The sequence below is a fragment of the Agelaius phoeniceus genome, chromosome Z (genome assembly GCF_051311805.1).
Source record: "Agelaius phoeniceus isolate bAgePho1 chromosome Z, bAgePho1.hap1, whole genome shotgun sequence".
NCBI classification, from domain to species: Eukaryota; Metazoa; Chordata; class Aves; order Passeriformes; family Icteridae; genus Agelaius; species Agelaius phoeniceus.
The window spans coordinates 78,554,982-78,575,781 of NC_135303.1; the positions used below are offsets into that span (position 1 = coordinate 78,554,982).

At 35.4% G+C, this 20,800-nt stretch overlaps 1 long non-coding RNA gene across 1 annotated transcript in view; it reads right to left on the minus strand.

The window, feature by feature from the left end:
* Window positions 1–615: 615 nt before the first annotated feature.
* Window positions 616–20,800, minus strand: part of LOC143692287 (uncharacterized) — a 33,987-nt gene continuing 13,802 nt past the window's right edge. Inside the window, exons 2-4 of the long non-coding RNA XR_013180179.1 lie at window positions 5,049–5,146; window positions 2,772–2,873; window positions 616–659 (exon numbers count right to left, since the gene is read on the minus strand). This is a non-coding gene — a long non-coding RNA (uncharacterized LOC143692287). The remainder of the gene's footprint in view (window positions 660–2,771; window positions 2,874–5,048; window positions 5,147–20,800) is intronic.

Below are 20,800 nucleotides of genomic sequence, written 5' to 3' on the forward strand. Positions count from 1 at the left end.
TTAGCCCATAAAAGATGGTGCTATTGTAGAGCTTCTTGACATTCCCCAGGTGGAGCAGCCAGCTTCCTCTGGACTTTCAGGGAGCTCTACATGTTCACCTTAGAGCTAAACCTGCTCTATAGATGACATCAGCCATGTCTGTACTTACAGACTTGGACTATTATAATGGGAATATTGTATGTTTCATAAGTCATCTTTGGTCCATTCTTGCATTATTTGTAAGTGTTCCATCAGTGACAGTGAGCATAATTCCTCTACTGGAATGGTAAGGCCTAAAGCTCCAGAGTGGTTTCAATATTCAGGTGGTTTAGGGCTGGATTCATCACCTAGTTTTAGTTATCTTAAGCTGATATAATCAGTATAAAACATCCGTTTGTGCTCTTTCATAGTCAGTGCAGGAACTCAAGCATCTGAAGAGCAATCTATCCATGTAACTTTGACACTGACATGAAATATGAAACTCTGTCCGGGCATATCCTTTTGATTTCTCTGATGACTGTAGAAGAAAGCAAAACTACCTTAGAACAACTTGCAGGAACTGAAGTAGGATGAGGGTGAGTCTTGCCTATCACAAAGACATTTTTTGAGCATAAACACTTACTTTTGAAATCTCATGACCGTGTTTCAATTGCCAGTTTTTTCTTCCTTTAAAAAAATCCCTGGAAAATATAAACCAACACTACATGTTGAAGTGAGATTGACAGTGACTGAAACAAAAAGGAATATGTTGGAATAGGTTCTACTAGTGCAAAATTAAACAATTATTTTTTGTAAAATTACAAATTTAAACATCCTTTATGGATAAGGAGACATAAATGCATGGCCTATGAGACAGTTACGTACCTATTTTTAAAATTGTAACTGGTCCTGTTAAATATTCTCAAATATTGGGTCTATTACTACAAATATATCAATCAAAATCTGCTCTAGATTTAGTTGTGGTCAGTGCATTTTCTCCTATTTTGCATGACACAGAAGAATCAGTACATCTCAATACTATGCACCTACATAGTCTCATATTGTGCAAAATGAAATTTTTCAATATAGCTGCTTGGAGTTCTTATTTATAATATAAGGACTTTTCTCATTATATATGTAAAATTAATGTTTAATGTTATGAGATAGTGAAAATTTTGATATGGGTTTATTGAATTCAGCATCCGTCGCACTTAAGCACTTGACATATCTTTTCTATGCAAATTATCTGAGAGGAACATAAGTCATTTTTAATAAATGTGGGGAAAGGGTCTGAGGTGAAATGAGGTTGGTGGTTGGGGCTCAGATTCTAATAAGATAAATTAAGGCTACTCACTCAGCTAACACTCAGTGCAGTTGTCAGCACTCCTGGTTTTAAAAAGGAAAGAAGATCGAAGAAAAGATTTAAAGATGAATGAGCCATGTGGGCTAAAAGCCCCTCTCCTTTCAGTGGGTAGTGATTCTACAGGGTCAAAGTTGAGGAGTGATGGGAAGAGTATTAAGAAATCTAGCAATTTAGAATGGAGATATATTCTCAAAGACATGAATTATATCTTCAGAAGGTATAAATTTGGATTCAAAAGGGCTACTTTTTCTGGACATTAGCAGAGAAAGTGGCCTGATCCTTGAACCTAAGTCCGGTTTTCAATTTTCCAATAAGTTTCCAAATTTTGATGGAGAGCAATTAACTTGTGTAGTCCTGTATCCCATTCTCACGCAGTCCTCCACATCACTTCAGAGAGCTACATACATGATAGCACCATACAACAGGATCTTAAATTTTCAGATTGCATATTTGATAAATTACACCACTGAAACCAGAGTGTTAATTCTCTACAGTGATGTTTATAGAGTAGCTGGTATAACATATATAGAGCACTGTAAATAGGTCAGGTTTTATTGTTTATTTTAACAAATGGATAGGGTTGCATTAGCATTGCAGAAAATGTATAAATATTGATTTGAAAACCTGGTGTGCACAATAGAAGAGCAACCCTTGTAACCCTTTTAGAGAAACCCAGCCATAAATAAAGTTCATCTCCATTTTTCAACAAAACAATTAATACATAATTCATCCCAAAAGTATTATCATGCCTATTGGTACCAATGGCAACTAAAGTATCCTAACACTGCTAACACTACTCTGTGAAGACTATATTTATTTGTATATCTGAAGAAAGGACATAATAGTATGTACTGCAACAGCATTTTATTTGTGGTAGGATCTATAAGGGTAATTTTTAATAGCTCTGCATGGGCTGAGTGCTAAAGGATGCAGCTGACAAATGTTTGTATTATTCTGACCATGTGAAAACAAAATCAATAAATGCATTTTTGGAACTAAGGAAACAGTTATGTATTGTCTTAGGTCATGTCTTGTTCATTTAATTTATATCTTCCTGTATGCAAAAAGCTCTCTACAAAAATATTACTGGTATACAGCTGTATATAATTAGAGCTTTTTTTTATTAAGTAAACTTTACCTAAGTAGGATATTAACTGACTACAGCACATATGTATTCACAATAACCAAAACTAACCAAAACTTTAGGAGATTCATTTCATTTTAGATGGACACCAGACATTATCTAAGCATTCTGCTCTGGGAGTTGGGTTTGAAATCTCACAATCAGGACTTCTAGATATATTTCCAGTACCCTCCTGCTCTACCAGGACTGAAAGCAAGAAAGAAGTAGCAAACATCTCATTATATAGTGTGAATAAAAGAGGAAAAGGGTACAGGGAATTTTTTCAAAGCTTGCTCCCAGCCATGAGATGGATCTAACCTCAGGTACCTGTCATATCACAGCCCAGGGGAGAACAATGAAGAGAACAGCATCCACATTAGTAAATCTTCAGGGCCAGCAACTGGCTTCTACATATGGATGGCAACATGTCTTGGTTGGAAGAAAAAAACAACAGAGAAATATCAAAAGATAAACATTGGATTCAGCTAGGGCAAAAAGCAAAACACTCTAATTATTGGATGTCCTAACATCATTTGCAATAGCTTGGATACCATTTTAAAAATAGTAAAATGTTTGTGAAAATAGACATTTTGATACCATTTGAAAACAGAAAACTTTGATGCCAAAAACCCCACTAAAGTTTTAAACAGACAAATTCTTCACTGAAAGAACACTTTGTTTTACTGAAAAATATTAGCAAAACAATTCTTTTAGAAAGCCTTTTTGACTTTGTTGAACAAAGGTTTCAGTACCTGACTGTATTTTATCTTCTGTTTGTTTTATGACTAAAAGTTCACATGCAGAGCAAGTAAATCAGAATTTTCTTTTCAGCCATCACAAAACAGAAGAGAACAACATTTGCCGTTCAGTGAACCTCAAAGTGTCAAACTGGCTATAATAGGAGGGTTTTCTCTGCATTCACCAAACTCTAAAAAACTGTATGCTCCGTTTTAATGGATATTCTTCATACTTTCATACCATATACAGATTTGAGAAGACATGTACAAAGGACAGATGATTCCCTTGTAAAATCTATGAATTTAATAAAAAGTCCCATTTTGACATATTTAGGGTGAAGAGATGTTAACACACTTCTATGCAAGCACATACAAAAAATCTCACATTCTGAATAATTAACTAAAGAAGAAGTAAAAATCACATGTGCTAGCAAGAGAATTTGATATAGTTACAGGTTTAGATTAAACTTCATAAAGTTTTAGCATGATTAAGTGTTGAAAAGTTGACACAGAAATGTGAGTTAATTTTTGGAAATGAATCTTAACTTTATCCTTCTCAGTTTATATTTTGAGAAGATATCCTTAAAAATAGTACATACTGAAAAAGTAGTTGGATGTCAACTCTTTGTTTATTTAGGAGCATAACCATTAGATTTGGCTTGAATTCATGGAGGTCTACAAGCCTGAATGTTGAAGAAGAATTGGACAAGTAAGCTGCTTCTATATGGCAAATTGTGTGAATATTTGAAGGGTAGCTGGCTGGCATCTGAGATCATTCCAAGCCTAGGGTAATAAAACTTCAGTGACATGAGGAATTTTATTTTCAATTACTTTATTTATTCTTATCTCTATCTCTAATACTTGAACTTGAGTGGTTTGTAGTGTAAAAATAAATACTGCAATTTCCTGCATACGTGTGGTATATCCTAAGTAAAGATTTTTTTAAAGTTCTGAAGGCTCCTCTTTTATTAATTTAATAATTTAATTTTTTGAGCTATTTTAAAAAAGAACAATAAATGTAATAAGTAAACCAAATATATGTGTACCTAACATGTAACGCAAGATAGATGTATGTGTTTTAAAAATTTTCTGTGGGATGGGGTGAGATTATTTGCTTTTATCCTATGATGAAATGAATAATAAATATCTTTGAAACATGGGATGCTTTAATTTTATATATAAATAAAGGCAGAAGAATTTTACCCAAGACTATAATTTCAGAGAGGAATTAAATGAATCAAGAGGGAAATGAAAATAAATATGATGAGAAAATGGTCATGACTCAGTAAGAATTTCAAAACTTTAAAAATTTCATTTTATTTGAAAAATCTAAAAAAGACTTTTCCTGGATGAGAGCTTCTCTTGGAGAGATATCTGAATTCTCACCACATATTCTACTTCTTGATTTTGGAAGAGGTCTTCTAGATATATATCTGAAGGAAAATTATATAAATAAAATACAACAGCATTTTTCTCACCACGGGGTGGTCTTTCCTATACAAAGCACTTTGTTCATTACCAGCACTGTTCTCCTCCTTTTAAATTGATTTTTAAATGTTTCTAACTTCTGCTAAAGTGATATAATTTTCCCTGAGATGCTGTACCTTCAGTTTTCTGATCTATACTGCCTAAATAGTGATATGAGAGACAAACAGTTTTAAAAACAGTGTTCTTTCCTACCAGAACAGCAACCACTGCTGAAATTGTTCTGCACCCTCATGTATAGACCAGTTCAGTGATTTGATGTTCTCAGTCCTTGTGGTGATGGTGTAGGAGGAAATTCAGTGCCCTGAAAACCCAACTCAGGCAATCTGATTTCCTAGATAAATTTTGATACACGTGTTCTCCATATAAACATGACTTTTACCTTTTGTGAAGCAGTGACTGGATAGTCCCCTTCTTCTTCAGAGAGGCACAGACATATGATTCCTCTGTTCCCATTCCAGAAACCAGTGCTGAATTTCTCTATGGCAGAAATTTCAAATACTGCATTTATTTTCCCATAAACACTTTATTTACCTGAAATTTCACTGGACTTCTAGTACAGAAATTTTTTAGAAAGAAGCCAAATATTCAGAATTACTTTTTATTTCTTGTAGGATTTTTATACTGAACACATCAAGATGTCCTGCAAGTTATTACAGCTTAATCTTCTGTGTTTGAATAATATTCACAGTTTGCAACAGAAAAAAAAATTATCCTCTTCCTATTTTGATAAGAAATATCAATTTGATGTTATTCTAAAGTCCAACCTAGAAGTAAAAGAACAAAACTGAGAAAATATGTAATTTAAAAAAAGATATATTCTCATGTTTCAAGGTCTGTCAGGTATGAAAAAGACTCTTTAGAGATGTGATTTGAATGATCTAAATCTCATCTCGAGGGAACATGGGAATATTATACTACAGAGAATGATGCAAAGAGATAGCTAAATGACATTATTGGTCTTCTCATCTAAATTTTCTCTTTCTTTAAATGGACATTTATATCCAGCCATCTCTGTGAGAGTTTTTCATGATTAAGATAAAAGTTTATCCTCATATTTGATCCTGACCATTCACAATGAAACCAGGATACTGTTAGACAATATATAGGCAGTTTCTGTGAAGCCTTTGTGGGGGACATGACACCAAAAAGTAACTTGACCAGTAAGGTTAAGCTAAAACTGAAACTAAAAGTTAGCTGGAAATTTTCAGATGAAAGTATTTCTTAAACAACACATCACAGAGTCAGAACTAAATGTAAATACTCCAATTAGTGTGTATGAAATATCTGGACAGCAGCTCTTCAGGTACAATGAAGTCTCATGGAGTGATTTGAATTGTTGACATTTTTATAGTCAAAGGAAATATTTGCATGTGTGTGTGTGTGTGCACAGTTCTCCTATTACAATCAATAACAACAGCTACTTTTTATGTGACTGCAATCATCTCTGTCTATGTGTATAGTATTTTTGTCAGTAATCTATCTTCTCCCAAGCAGAAAAGAGAAATAAGCTAACCAAAATATCCCAAAATTATAAGCATGAAAAATATCACATTAAACCATGAAACATTAAGGATTATTAATGTAGTTGATTTAGGGTTCCAGTTCAGTAGGCTTTTACTTTTTGTTTAGCAAATTGCAGAAGATATATTTAAATACTAAGTTTCCTCTTCAAAAAATAACTTAAATTGGCTATTAAGAAAAAAATTATTCCAGTATAATTTGAAATCTGTGTTACCTAGTACTCAGATTCACTATAGAAGGATAACTAATACAACTTTCTGTTAATCATTTTTCAAAATTCTCATATAGGTACTGTGTCTCCTGTATAGATGTCACATAAAAGGAACATATGCACTCTTAGAGGTAGATTCTCTTTTTATTATTTTTAATCTCTGAACAGTTTCTGAATTTGCACTGACTGCATTCTTTTGTAATTGAAAGGTTCCTAAAGATTTATCCTGTCAGCTTCAATCTTCCTTTTGGAAGCATTACCATCATAACTTAAAATAACATTTCCTCAGTGATTTTCTCTAGCAAGAGCCTGTGTGCGTGTCAAATCAAGTATGTCAAAGCAGGTTTCCATAGGATAAATTTCAGTCATTTTCAGCATCTCCAAAAAGGTGCTCATACAGACTTTGCTATTATTAATGCACTTCAATAATGAAAACAGAGATATGGCCATAAAGATTTCTTATATGTTGTACAAAACATAAATGAGTGGATGAGGTATTATTTCCTTCATCTACTGGGAATAAATAGAAAACAGCAGTGGGTGTAATGACTACATACTGATTTAGAAAACAACATTAATAGCTTGCATGCATAAAATTTTGCATAAATAAATGAGTAACAAAAGAGTGGATGACTGAATTTCAAACTACCCTGCAGCCCAGAAACATAAATGAAGAAAATGGAAATGGGTTAATGGGACAAATACATATGAACAAATTTAAAATTCATTCCAAAATTTAGCATAAATAATTTTAATTTTATCTGGAACTCTAATGATGTTAGAATATACATTCAAGCAGGAGAACCATTTTTACATTTTGCAATAAGCCATTACATTACATTGCAAAGAGAGCAATGTAGACACCACTTCTTCGGAATTCCTGGTGCTTTTCTGCATTACACTGTAAGTATTTTACACTGGGTTTCCTAAATTATGACTATTCTATGCAGGACTCAGTATGACACAGCATCTCATTTCATATTCTGAAATAAAATTTAAAATGATCATAAACCAAAAATAGGTCATATATACTTGAAATTGTTGAGAAACAGTAGTTAAAAAGAATTATCTGAAGGGCTTTATATTTACGTAGTAAGTTAAATGTATGATGAGGGAAGAACCCTCCCAGCTGTTCCTGTTTCACAATGTGAATATTGAATAATCTGACATTTCTTTGTTTGGATCATGAAGTTTGAATAATTAAACAATAGGTCGTTTGAGCTCTGTTGTGTCATCAACTAATTACTACATTTATGCTTGTCAATAGCAAACCCACAGTAGTATTTTAAATTCCATTTATTGTGCTTTAGCTTAATGCTTACTGTTACTTTTCCTCCACATTTTTTCCCATCATGAAAATTAACCCACAATATATCTTTCTGGAAAGAAAATAAACAGCTCCCTTGCCAAGCCTTTCATTACACTGTTGCTTTCCATCATGAATTGTGGTCTAACAGTAGCCTAGTAAAAAGCCGGGGCCTTTGAAGTGTTGTGCTAATTTGATTAATACGTAGTTACATCCTGTTATGATGCACTTTGCCTTATGCATTTTAAATGGAAAATGCAGAGTGGATTACATTTGTGTTAAAAACACAGCATACTAAATGAACAGCATTGAAAGTGGTCTATAATAACAAGAACTGCAACCACTTTAAACATGTAAAAGGTTATTGCTTGCAAGTTAATGATAATTGTACCAAAATACATGATTTTATAACAATTAAAAGGTCAATATAAATACTAGTGAGATTCACACAGCTGCAGTGGAAAATACTTGATTTAAATTCCATGAATAAAACAAAATAAAATATTCAGAAAAATCCTCTGATGTGTCCTTCCACTCATCCACATAAATACTTTGGGACTTGAAGTCATGGTTAATTCACCTTCTGTCCTAAAAGAAAAAAATTTTATGTGCTTTCCCCTTCTGTTTACATGAAGACTGAAAGTCAGCTTCCATGTTGGTTCATATAAATTTTCTGCCTCCTAAGAGAGGAGAAACACACTATTAAACTGTGCTATTGCTTATATTTGGGTTGGTTTTTTTCACTTATCTTTTCAATAAATTAAATACATTGTTTTATCATAATACTTTGGGATACCAATAATCACCTCAGAATAAGAATTAGATTAAACTTCAAGTCTACTGATAGCCAAAGATATGAGCAAATCTAACTTGTGCTTCAATTGTGCATCAATATGGTTTCATTATTCTTGCACCTACTAGATTCTCTAGCAACTTAGTACAGCAAAATTGTTTCCAGAGCCAGGAGGAAGCATCTCATCAGAACACGTCCTTTTATTTACTCATGCTAAAACAGATAAAATGTCAACAACCAATGATGACCCCAAAAACCTAAGTATACTTTTAAAAATTACAGATATTGATTATGATTTGCACAGGAACTGCACACAGATTTGTTTCACTTTTTACAGCTCTGTTTGAAGACAGAAAGTAGCCATTCTATTAACTCACTGTGTTTCAATATATTTCAGTTTTTGATGTCATTATGTTTCTTACTTCCCTAATCTTCAAAGCTAATCTGACACTTCTTTTTTTATATGTATTCTAGCTGGAAAAAAGAGGCACTGTGGACTACAGCATCCTTGTTATTGAAGAAGAAGTCCAGCAAAAGACAAAGAATTGAATTAAAAAACATTAAATCACTGAGCACTAAAATAAAATGTGGAGCTTATTTCTGCCTGTTGTATGGATTTGTTGGCAAATTCAAGGTGGCAGACACTTGTTATTCCATCTACCTCCCTCCAGGGAGAGACAGCATGTCTGCATGTGTTTCTAATTTATTTTTAAACAGTTTAATTAATGCTTCTTACCTATTCATTTGAAAAAAACATAGTCATAATGTTTAATTTGTGTTCCTGAAATCCAGTAGACTTTCTTTCTCTACTCAGTACAGACTTCTCTGCTCAGCTTTTATTTAGTCAGTAAATAATGCTGTCTAAACTTTTTTCTTAGAAAGTTTTCATGTGTTTGCAGTTTTCTTAAAGCTTACTCTATCTTTCACTAGTTGATCATTATACTGTTAACTGTTACTTAAACTCAGAAGAAATATTCAACATCATGTTTTAAATATTTTCTAAATTTTCTAATTTTTTCAGTTTTTCTTAGTAACATATTATGCAATGGTTATGGAAACCATTTATGGAACGGACCAAGAGAACACTTTTGAAAATATTTTAATTCCAAATATTTATATAATGAAACCCTAATCTGATCAGACTGCAACATCTGCAATAAAAATGCAGTGAAGTCAGCTGCAAAACCTTTCCCTTTGTCCACATGAGTTATTGAATCAGATAGTACTATTGTCTCCTTTCCAATATGCATTTCATTGACAGTATATATGGAAAAAACTCTCACCTATCTTCTGAAAAATCTTGGATGCAGCTCTACACCAAGAAACTGAAATTTGTCCCTTTTTTCTGGTTCTTCTTGTCACTACTTTGCAAACTTATAAATTATGTAATGTCCTTGTATAATGATACTTTTGAGCATTTCTTTTACACCTCATAGGTTTTAAGAATATCATAAATCTGTCTTCCTAGTATACATCACAGATATGCTGGCAACACAGATAAAGCTTTATATCATCATCAGTCAGTACTGTCACCTAAAGCTAATAAGGCCTACTGAAAATAATGTAGCTGTCTCAGATTCCAGTCTTTAATGAATAACTTTAAAGAGAAATACTAAGTGTAGGCTCTAGTTCACAATATGAATGAATTGAACACTTTTATAATAGCTTAATATAGTATAAAGCATTGTAAACCAAGACAAGTGCATTTTAAAATTTAACTGAGATTTTAATTTTTCATAAGATTTTGGAAAGGTATTTTAAGAAAGTCAATAAGCAAAATAATTCTGGATAGTTGAATTGCATTTTTAATTATGATAATCAGCAGCAGAGAGATCTGAACAGCAAAAGTTTATTCTTTTATACAGTCAAATCTTTATAAAACCATCTATCTTATCAAAAGTCACACTGATTTCTGATCTTGAATGAAAGAAGACAATGAGCTTAGTGTGATTAATAACCTGGGAAAAGATTCTCCTTCTCATAGCCTCCTGTTCCTTCTTCAAAGAAGATTCAGAATATGCCTGAAGAAATAGAATTGAACTTGGAAACCATCAAAAGTATTCAAAAATCATCACCAATAACCTTGATAATATGAATTAAAGGAGAATGAAATCTTGTTGGTCAATGAAATTACTTGGAGAGTGATACCTTTTCACCTGAAAACTATGAATATTTACCTAGGAAATAGTAGGTATAATCTTTATTATTTGTATTATAAGTCTGGATGTTATAATATCATCAATATTATTTTAAAGACATTTGGAAGTCCACACAGAATAGAACAATAATATTTCTTGGCTCTTAATCATATTCAATGCATAGCTACCAACAAAATTTTCAATTTTGCTGAGGTTCTGAAAGAATTAAAGACCAGGTGCATCACAATACTCTATGTATCATCAGTGGATGCATTGCAGTTGCTTACATCTCAGAATTCTCAAATCAGAGCCTCTACAACCTAGTCACTCTTGCCATTAATGCTTCTTCAACATTTTACCAGGAAAGACCTTTTGGATAAAAATGTGAAATTCTTTCTGAGACCCAGGACAATTTACTGTAACCAGATAAGATCTTTAAGAAAAATTAATAATCCTTCATAATCAAAGACAGTGTGATTCTTTCATGATGGAATTTTTATTCTGAGCTATTGAAATACAAATGCAAACAGTGCACAAATGCATTACACTCATTAAGGATTTCTAAGCTCAACCAGATCTGTAACCATACTACCCATACATCTGAAGAGAAACTAAATCAAACCTTTACAGATTAAAGTTTGCCTACCTGATACATCCAATGCATAGCTTATTTTATCTATGCATTGAGTTAGTTAGTTAGTAATTGAGTTAGACCCTACTGATTATATCCAGACAGAGAGTTTCTTGAATTCACTTTGAGTTGTGCTGCTTCAGTAGAGCTCTCCAGAAGTGTTGCAAAACTGTAAAATAGAAGTTTTATCTTTTTCTTCAATGACTTGGGTTGGCAGTTCCCTGTATGAAATGCTCATTACCAAGTAACACAGTTAATCTAGGATTTCCAACAGAAAACACCAGAAAGGTAGGCATGAAGATGAAAGTATTTTCAAACCCACACAGGGGAAGGGACTGACTTCATTTTTAAAACTATATATGAGCTATAAGTGAATATGAAAATTGGTCCTGAACATTTTCTGATTATTTAAATACATAGTTTAATACTGAATCTTTTTTATTCTTGTCACTACAAATACAAGCTTAATATTTATCCCACATTGGTAAAAGGGAGAGTATAAAAGAACAAAGTACCGATCCTTCCCCTTTGTTGCTTTAAAAGGAATTTTGAAAAAATTCCTTTTAATTGAATCCCTGTTCATTGGACATGGGGGGAAACAGTGAAAAAGGATGAAGAAAACACAGAGAAAATGTCTTCTTTACCTCACTTTTCAATAGTAAGACCAACTGGGTTTTGAGTACTAGGCCTCCTAAGGTGGAAGGCAGGGACAGGGAGCAAATGAAGCTCCATAATCCAAGACTACACAGTCAGAGATCTCCTACACCACCTAGACACACAGAGATCTATGGGACCAGATGAGATCCTCTCATGGCTACTGAGGGAGCTGGTGGAAGTTCTCACTGAGCCTCTTCCCATTTATCAGCAGTCCTGGCTCTGATAACTGGGGAGCTCCAGTTGACCAGAGGTTGGCAAACATGACCCATCCACAAGAAGGACAGGGAGAATCAAGACAGCTGCAAGCCTGTCAGCCTGACCCTGGTACTGCAGCAAAGCTGGGGAGAGGTCATCTCCAGTGCCATCAAGTGACACATGCAGCACACCCAGGGGATCAGGCCCAGCCAGATGAGTTTATGAAAGACAAGTCCTGCTTGGCTAACATGATCTCCCTCTATGACAGACTGACCAACTCAGTTTATGAGGAAGAGGCTGTGAATATTGTCTGCCTGGACATTTGCTAAGCTTCCAAAAATGTTTCCACAGCATTTTCCTGGAGAAACTGCCTGCTCATGTCTTGGACAGATGCCATTTTCATTTGGATAAAAACTCAATGGATGGCCGGGCCCAGAAAGTGGTGAATGCAGATAAATCCAGTTGGTGGCCAGACACCAGCAGGGCTCTGCAGGGCTCTGTACTGGGGACAGTCGTGTTTAATGTCTTTGCTGATGAGCTGGATGAGGGCATCAAGTGCACCCTCAGTCAGTTTGCAGGTGACACGAAGCTGGGTGAGAGTGTTGATCTGCTGGAGGGCAGGAAAGCTCTGCAGAGGGATCTGGACAGGCTGGATCGATGGGCTGAGGCCAATGGAGTGAGGTTCAACAAGGCCAAGTGCTGAGTCCTTCTTTTGGGTCACAACAGCCCCAGGCAGTGCCACAGGCTGGGGCAGAGTGGCTGGAAAGGACCTGGGGGTGCTGGTGAGAGCAGCTGAACATGAGGCAGGCTGTGCCCAGGTGGCCAAGAAGGCCAATGGCATCCTGGCCTGGATCAGCAATGCTGTGGCCAGCAGGGCCAGGGCAGGGATTGTCCCCCTGTGCTGGGCACTGCTGAGGCCTCACCTCCAGTGCTGGGTCCAGCTCTGGGCCCTCACTGCAGGAAAGGCACTGAGGGGCTGGAGAGAGTCCAGAGAAGGGCAATGGAGCTGGGGCAGGGGCTGGGGCACAAGTGCTGTGAGTAAGAAAGCTGGGAGTGTTAAGCCAGGAGAAAAGGTGTATAGAGAGAGAACTTTTATTTCTCTAGAAGTAGCTGAAAAGAGGTTGCAATGGTGGGGGGTGGGGGGGGGTGGTGGTGATGGAGGGGTGGGGGGTTCAGTCTCTTCTCTCAGAAAACAAGTTGAGCCAGAGGAGATTCAGGCAGGATGCTAGAGGAAATTTCTTCATGGGAATTTTAACAGGCTGCCCAAAGGAGTGGTTGAGTCACCATCCCTAGGGGTATTTAAAAGATATGTAGATGTGGCACTTCGTAAGGTGGTTTAATGTTGACCTTGGCAGTGTTAGGTCAACAATTGGATTAGATGACTTCAGAGGTCTTTTCCAATCTAAATGATTCTGTGATTCTATGAATGTACCACTTGGCCCTCTAGCTCTTTATCAGCCTATAGTAATGTTTTTCTGCAGCAGTTTCCTGAACTGAGTCTATTCTCAAGCTTGTTTTCTTCTACTTCCATTATCAGACTATAGTAATGTTTTTCTGTAGCAGTTTCCTGGACTGAGTTTAGTCTCAAGACTGTTTTCTTCTATTTCCATTACCTGATACCAGTAGAGGAAACATAACCTTACTTCTGAAGCACCTCAATATTCGGCTAAGATCTTCAGAAGTAGCATGATGACACAGCATTTAAAAACAAACAAAATAAATTTTGAGACTCAGTCACACGTGTCAGCATTTCTCAGCTTGGTTTAAATAGCAAGAAAATACAAATCCCCTATCCTTACATTTTACAGATTAATATCTATAAAGCATTACACGCACTATTTACTTACAATTCATAATAAATAAGGAAAGCTTTATGCTGAAAGTAAATTCAGGCACAAGGACTTAAGTAATCAAGTGTTTTAAATCACTCTGATTAATCACTAGAATATTTTAAAGGATCTGGTTTCTGCATATTTTGCAGGGAAAATGTCTTTTACTCAAACTAACTTCTCTACTTCTCTCTGGTCTATGTGTAATTCATGAACCTTTAAACATTATGGGATTATAGAGAGCTAAGCTGACATTTTTACTTTCACTTAGCAGTCTGAATAATTGGTACACTCCAAGCATTTTAAATACTAAAATAATCATTGCTTTGAATTCATCTTGTGATGTCATAGCAGCTTACGATTGACATAATAAATTTCAAGAATATGAAAGCTTGAAAAGAATGTTAAACATATCTTATGCTAATACATAACAATTAAATGATCTATAACTAGTAGTATATTCTGATGTTAACTTTAATGAAATGCTTTTTAAATGTATAATGTATTGTTATTGGCTTTCCACTTCAGGGCAAGAGGAGAATTCATTAAATTTTTTAGCGTTTTTTTTCTCAGAATCACAAAGAAATATATAGGAAAAATTTCAAATTTACTTAATATCTTGAATAAATTGGAAGTTCAGGGATGAAAATTAAAAATTTTACGTTAAGTGTTGGAAACTGCCCTGGAAGCCAATCACAATCAAGTAACAAACAGCTGCAGCACGTGTCAGCAGCAATTTAATATGAAAACTCAGCTGGCAACTCTTTCCTAAGAGACATTGGAGTGGAGGACATATAGTCCCCCAACAATCAGCACATGATGCAGATCTTGATCCCATGGTTCAGAAAAGTACACCAGGCCATGCCTTAAAGGAGTAGATAAGATCTGTCACAAGCTACAAAATTTCTGGAATAACCCCCCACAATTTAGAGTACTACAACCACTTCTCTCCTAAGGGAGACTTCTTCTGGTTAGTGGAGTTAGAATGGAATTAGTATGTTCAACAGATATTGAATAGAAGACATCTATCAAAACAGAAGACCAAAAGTTGAGTTTTGGTTTTGGATCTTCCTAAATTAGCTCTGAAATATTGCTGCCAGTTGAAGAGACATCAACAAAATAGGAATTAAGGAAAAAAGCAATTTTTTCCTTTGAAGTAATTTTTTCTATATTAGCTTGTATGGAGCCATGTTTTTTGTGTTGGAATGTGTGGAACAAATTGGGATGATTTTGTTATTGCTAAGCAGGTCTTAGACAGAGTCAAGGCCACCTGTTCCTTATCCCCTCCCACCACTGAGTAGGATGGGGAAGTGAGGACACAGTGAGGACAGCTGACCCAGCTGGCCACAGGGACATGGTGTACCATGAGATGTCATGCTTGGTACAGAAAGCTGAAGGAAGGAGGAGAAAGGATGGGACAATCACAGGGACCACTGTTACATGTGATGAAGCCCTGCTGTCCTGAGGATGGCTGACACCTCCCTGCCCATGGGAAGCAGTGAATGAATCCCTTGCTTTGCTCTGTATGTGTTCACAGCTTTTGCTTCCCTATTAAAATGTCCATATCTCCACCTGTGAGTTCTCTCAGGTTTGCTCTTCTGCTTCTCCTCCTCATCTGCTGTGGGAGCATGAATGAGTGGCTGTGTGTTGTCAGCTTGGATTAAACCATGACAGCAGAAATCATGCTGCCCTTCATAGATACCAAGACAGTTATTGAACACCAATGCATTGAGACAGGAGAAAAGTCCCATTGTCCTTCTGAAAAAAAACCTTAATTCTTTTAGGAAAAGAAAAAGTAGCTTAAAAAGAAAGAGTAAGAGAGGTTGCTTTTCCCAGGCACAAACCACACAGAGATAGTATTTGTATGCAAAAATAGTAAGATATTTCTTTTGGACTGATTCCCATCTGCTGCTGCCAGTGTTCTCTCCTGATCATTTATATGATGTTCTCCCCTGGTCAGAAACAGTAACAGGGAGAGGTTTCATTAAGTGTGGAATTTTTTTGAAAGGAAGGCAGAAATGAGAACAAACTGCTTTGTATTATTGTAGTCTTTTGCTAGAAGAGGGTCTGTAGCTCATAAAGACTCAGACTTCTCTTTCACCTCCAAATTCAGGTACATTCTTGATCTTCCTATTGACAGTTCATTTCTCCTCTCTGGCTTTTATATACTAGGGTTGGAGTTCTTTCTATATGGTTACAAAGAATGTTAAAATTTAGTGGTAAAGTATTTAGGATTCCAGTGTCAAAATCCTTGTCAAAAATGGAATGCAACTAAGAGATCCCTGACAACGCATAAAAAGCATCAGTAGAAGGTGATCGGATCTGATAACTGTTTCAAGATAAACCTCACAGAAAATAGAACAAGAATAGTATGAAATTCTGGTTTATATTACAGTAGTACAGAAAATCTCTTTTATATTACAGTAGCACCAAACATTCACAAGGAAGACTGACATATTCTTGCTTTGAATACCCTACAATCACTCAGCACAGAAAGGATTTTCTTGGAAAATAGCTTGCTCTAACTCAGAAGAAGCATCCTTTACTTATTCATCTATAATATATGTAAGGATAAAAGAAAAAAAAATCAGTTAAGCTTTTGAAGCTGCACCACAGTAAGCAGTGTAATTGTTGATTGTCTTCAGCTTGGTAATGGATTACACAGGAAACAGATCTGGAATATACATACAACCACACAACTGCCAAGCAATGATCATGATACAAGCATGATTAAGCTGCAGTTCCAAGTAAATATGGCAGTGACAAAAACTCCCATGATAGCAGTCTATAAACAAGACAAGTTCTCCACTGCAGAAGAAGAGGTTTTACATTTTCTAAAATGAGTGAACAAAGATTTCCATGTGGATAATTACTGCAAGGCTGACTGGAGTTTATGCAAAATAAATCACTCAAAAATGCCTGTCACCTGGCATGATGAAAGGAAATATGAAAATTGAATTAGTCATAAATGTAATTTTATCACAGCATCTAAGAGCAAAAGTACTGAATTATTTTTAAAGCACAATTGTTTTGTTGATTGTTTTAATTGCTAAGGAACTCAGAGATCTGCAAGATGGCTTCTGCAGAAGGAATACTGTGGTATGTCATTAACTACAACATCAAATTAAAGTGTTCCACAAGATTCACTTATAGCTAAAGTGCCTATATTAATTTTTTCTATATTGCCATCAGTGTATTGTTTCTTCCTATAAGTGGAGAAACAATTAAAGAATTGATTGAAGGGGACACATCCATCTCCTGTCATCGCTGATGCTTAAAACTCTAGAAAAACAAAAATATTTATGGGAATCCTTTGCTACTAAAGGGAACAAATTGTTATATTTTCTTTTTTTTTTCCATCATTTTAAAAACATGAAATGAAATTTAAAATATTTTCAAATGCATATTAAAATTTAAAAGTTCAAAAGTTTTCATTCACAAATTATAGTGACAACTCTACCAGGAAGACTTTTTTTTTAAATTAATGGATAATGAAAATTATTCCCTGCTAGTTGTTCAGTTATCTCATTCTTTCTATTTAAAATTTTCTGTTTATTTTAATTTCAAGTCCTTTTTTCCCATCTGTCAAGATAGTTTCAAAGTCTTAGAGGGTATATCTTTATGTCCACCTTAAATGAAAATTCTGAGATATAGAACAAAAAATTTATTCATATATATATATATATATATATATATATATATATATCTTTCAATTAAAACAGAATCAGAGGAACAAACTCCAAAATGTTTTCCAACACACCAATAATTACTTTAGTATTTTATCTGGATAGTGGCCTGTTGAAATAGCTTAGTACTTTAAGGGTGAGTGCTAAGGCACTTCTCACAGATGAATATGGCATCTCTCTCAGTAAAAAGGTTGGTTTTTTTTTTTTTTTTATGACACAGTCTTAAAATTAGAATAGTCTGGTGTGTGATTAAATTTATAACATAATGCATTTTGCTGAAGGATAAATTATTGATGACACTATCCTTAGTCATAAATGTAAATCTATTCCAAAAAATACATCACAGCAAAGCTGAAAAAGGGAATGAAAGTTCAGTTTTATTTATTACCTCTCATATACTTTCGAATTATTTTCCATCAAACAAATTACTGAAGGCCAATACTGCTGCTTCATCTAAAAGAATCCAAACTTTCCAGAAAAAAGTAACATTAATGAAAGCTTGAAACATGACAAAAACCTGGGTGAAGACTGAGGAATTTTAAGGTGAAGGTAACATATTGTTAAATTCCATGGGCTGTTTGACCTTTCTTCCACCAACGAGTATGATGTGAATATGTGTAATGATGCGTTGTCATGCTGTAGTTCCAGAGATGTACTAAAACTTATGGAGTATGCTATGAACACTTCAGATTCATCAATATAAATAAAGTATTTATTTTCCTTTAGCAAACATATTCAGATAGGTCAGATTTAAAATGCAAATAATAGGTCTAATTTAAAATGCAAATAATTTCATTAACTCCTTTCTGGGAAAAAAAACCCCAAAACCAACCAAACTTAATTATATAGAATCTACTCAGTGCTGTGGTATGTCACATCTAGATTGTACATTCAAAGACAGTAGAAATTTACTTTTAGGGTAGAAATACATGAAGTTTTGTTAGCATGCCCCTTAAAGTACTGTGCCTGTGTCATCCTTTTGATGAAAGAACAATAGAAGCTTGATGTTTTTGTACCTCCCATTCACAGTGTGTTTGAAAAATAACACAAAAAACAATTAATAATTAGATTTTATAAACAAGGTAATTAATTGCTTTGTGTTTTGGAGTCAGCATGAGCAGCAATCTTGCCTACTGCCCCATGAGCAGTATATCTATTTTTTGCTGCCTTTTGTGAAAAATTAGATGGCAAAGTAGCAACCTTACTTCAGTATGAGTTATTTGCAGTGTTGCTGCAAAATAATAAGAGCTTGCAACAAAGCAATACAAACACAGCATGAGATTTTATGAGTACTGAATCTTGATGGAGGAAGATAAACAAGTCATGAAAAATGTCCCAAAGGACTGAATGTTTTTCAGTGGTTTTTTTTTTTCCCAAATGTGGAATGAAATCCTAAAGCATTTGTTTCTAAAATCTCTGCTATAAACTCTCCCTTCCCTATAATCTCGTCGGCTCTGGGGCAACAGAATCTCTAAGGTCAACCTTTCTGCTAACTACAACGCTTATATTTCTCCTCTATTTCTTGGCAGTAGAAAGGAATGGATGATTTATTTTTAGTGAGTTGCTCAACCCAGCACAAGGAACTCGGTAAGTGACTTTTTTTTTTTAACTGTCAGGATTGCCAGCAATAGCACTGCTCACAGTAGTATTAACTGCATCTATAAACCCCAGCACCACTTCTCTTGGCTCAGCCACAGTCGTATGTTCTTCAAATTTCTTTCTGATATTTCAGGCTCTCTTTTCCACAACATGATGAGTAATGTGTGAGATAAACTGGCATGTGTTATGAGACTAGCACAGCATGCATGGGTGAATTAGTTGCATTATCACTATAAATGACAAAAAAGTTTTCTGACCCATAACATATGTTTGGGTGAGAGGAGAAAGATGCAAGAGAAAGCAGTAATGACATGATACTGTTACTCCATCTTAAAACAGATGTTTCTTTTAATCAAACAAGAATCGTAACCACAGAAACAAAAAGTTGTTTAGAGTTCATTATTCTTTCCTTAAAAAAAGTTTCTTTGGGAAATTAAAACATTTTAAAGAAGTGTCTCCTCTGTTCCCAGGCTGATCAATTTAAATTTTCACTCTACCTTAAGTGGAATTTATTTGCTTAAATCTGTCCAGCATTGACTGAAGAATTAATACTACAGTAGTCCTATCAGAAGTGTCTCCACAAATAAATCATCAAACACAAAATAAAAATCTGTAAAATCAAAAACAATATTAAAGCAAAACACAGAATTATGTGCTGTTTTCTTTAAGCAATGTTATGAAGAGATCCCATTAAAAAGTTTTGTGAGCATACAGATGATTTTTAACACTCAGTTGTCTAAAATAGTAGTCCATAAAAAGGAAATAGAAAGTAAGCTTTGTTGTCTATGGAAATCACTCTTTAAAAGGTTCTTTCAATTACAATATATTGAAGCATGTCTGCAAATGCTGACTGCAGTACTAAGTTCATTTTACAACCAAGACATGAAAGCTGGAAGTGTAGATCCCAGGCAGATGAGAATGGCAACAGCATTTGTTAAATCATCAGGAAGGCACCTTTGTGCTCTCTTTCTTTCTGTCTTGCACATTTCAGGAAGTTATACACAAACAGTTTGAAAATTCTTTCATTATCATTATTCCAACCTCCTCAAAATACTCTTTCGCTACATTCCCTTAATGGGGCATGATGGAAATCAAGCTCCTGTTCCCCTGGGCTACTCTGGCTGTGGGAGATGCCACAGTGCAGGGCCACAGCAACCTCCCTGTGCACGTGGGGTGGGTCACAGCCCACAGGAGCCTCTCAGGCCACAAGGGGTAGCTGGGCGCGGGTGGAAATGCAGCTGCTTCAGAGAGATGTGCAACACCCAGTTCCCCCGCCCTCCCTCTGCTCCTCTGCTCTGCCCTTGTGCCACCTTTGGTTTCCTACTTTAGCTAAGAGTCACTCGGGATGGGCTCTTCTCTTTGGGGTCCTGCATGCTTACACCTCAGCAGCTGCGCTTCTGCACGCTGGTAGTGCTGAGCACACAAGCAGAGGTGTCCTCTTGGCTTTGCTACTGTGACAGGACACTGTGAGGTCTCTGAAAGCAGCAGCCTGCGCTCAGTGGGACCCCAGCGACCCCCGACCCCTCCAGCTCCGGGGGTCCCACTTGTCACACGGGTGGAGCCAC